Here is a 2,175-nt window from a genome sequence, read left to right as displayed (position 1 = left end):
TTTTTTTTTTTTTTTTTTTTTTTTTAATTGATGGTATTAACTTCCTTCTTGAAGGAATCACAGCAAGAATGAGTCATTGGCAAAGAGAGGGGAACAGCGCAGTGGAGAATTGGGTCTCCCCTTTGCCTGTGGCAGCCCTTGGCAAGCCATGGAGACTGTCAGATGGGGCAAGCGGGGCTGGAGGAGCAGAGGATGCAGGGGGCAGAGTGAGCGATGTCAGCTGAGGTGTCTCGGGGACTCTGCCTTTCCAGCAGAGTATTGCAGCAGAGGCTAGATGATGGGAAATAATATTCATTGGTTATGGGACGTTCCCCAGCATGGATGTGCAACAGGGTACTGCCATTGGGGGGTACACAGGCTGTGCTACAGCTCCCGGGAGGCCCCCCTGCTGCCCCTGAGGCACGGGACCTATGAGATGAGCATGCTTGCAAGGTGCAGGTGGAGAGCAGGGTGTGCAGCCTGCAGCTGGGATGCTTGCAGGTGCTGGAAGAGACACATTGTGCTGGGCCCACTAGGGACCCTGTCCCCATGAAAGCAGAGCATGCCCTGAGGGGTGGGAGCTTGTGGGGGTTTAAAGCAGACATCAGCCCACAGTGAAAGGCAGGGAGCATGGCTGTGCTGGTGGCACCAGGAGAAGAAAGAATAGTGGGGTGCCAGCCTGTGCTAACCACACGTGGCTACTGACAGTGCTGCCATGTTCACGTAGTGGAGCACCTTCATGGTAAGTGGCACGTTGTAAGATTCTGCAAGTTTCTGCTCCATAAGAAGGAGAACAAAACCCAACCTGTTGCATCAAAACTCTCCAGAATATATCAAGCACAGCTAATGTGAGCTATAAACACAAATTGATGTTGAAACTGCCACATCCTCTGACTACGGCATATTCCTGGCAGTTAGCTGAAGTGGGACCTGAAGGTTAGCTGAAGTGGGACCAACATCTTAAGGATGTTGCAGATGCTCACATAAACATACTGATAAGGTGCATCTCATTATCACCGAAGTGACAAGAGTAGATGTGTATGTTCCTGGTGCGAAAAGGATGCTCTGCTGCGTTTCTTATCACTCATTTGAATGACTACAGTTGTATTCTAAGATGCAAACCCAGTGTCAGGTTGTAAAAAGTCAGCTGCCTTTGGAATAAAAGGAGGGTGGCAGTTTGCATTACTGTCATTATTAAAGCAGGGATACAAGCAAAATGTCAGACTGGAAGAGAAGCCCTCTCCCACTGCAGCAGTAAATGGCCTTGGAGACAGAGAAAACAAATCTTACAAAAGGTTCCTGTGAGCCTGTGCTTGTACACAGCCAAAGAGGAAAACTCATACAGATCCAACCTCATGATGTAACACCATGACATCCCCACGAACGAGTCATCTCAAAATCTCCAGTGCAAAGCCGTGTGTGAAGTGCTCTATAATGCAAACTATTACTATGTTTTGCGAGATCTTCCCTGTTCAGCCGGGGAAGTCAAAGCTGAACGAATCATGAAAAAACTTGGAAATTCCCCAAGTATATGCATCATCACCAGGCCCAGTCACAAACCATCTGGATACCCTCGATGATTAACTGTGTCTGGTCAGGAAGCACTGTCCTTGAGTCAACTGCAGGTGTACTTTTTATAAGACCTTCTGGCTCTAAACCCCAGAATCTTAGGAAAGATGGAGCCAAAATATCATTTGTGGCCACTGCCTCAGAGAAGAACAATGGCATTTATTTTACAGGTAGGAAGGGGGATGGAAGGGTTTGGCTCCTTTAGCAAAGAGAAGGTGCAGAGCATGATTGCTGTCTGTAACACACAGAGGAAGGAAAAACGAAAAGGCATTTAAGCTGAATAGCGGTGCTGGCATGAGGACAAGTACATATCTGTCATGCATAGCTCTGCCTAGACCAGGAACTGGAAGATGCCTAAATTTCTTTGCTCTCCTCTGCTAGCTACTGTGAAGATATAATGTGGTACTCTGGAAAGGGCGTTACAGGGTTTGTTGCCCATAACTGCAAGGGGCTATGCTGCACATCTTGAGCCCTTTGCTACTAATTCTCTGTGGTGTGTCAAAACATTACAGCATCTACATCTCAAAAAGCTGAGGATTGAAAAAATGACACAGACTTCTGAGCTCCTACAAGAAAACTGGGGCTTTTTGAGGTATGGTTGCTCTTGTAACATGGAGAGGCAAGCTG

This window comes from Egretta garzetta, unplaced genomic scaffold (assembly GCF_000687185.1).
Source record: "Egretta garzetta isolate BGI_Z169 unplaced genomic scaffold, ASM68718v1 scaffold367, whole genome shotgun sequence".
Lineage (NCBI taxonomy): Eukaryota > Metazoa > Chordata > Aves > Pelecaniformes > Ardeidae > Egretta > Egretta garzetta.
This window is presented reverse-complemented; position numbering follows the sequence as displayed.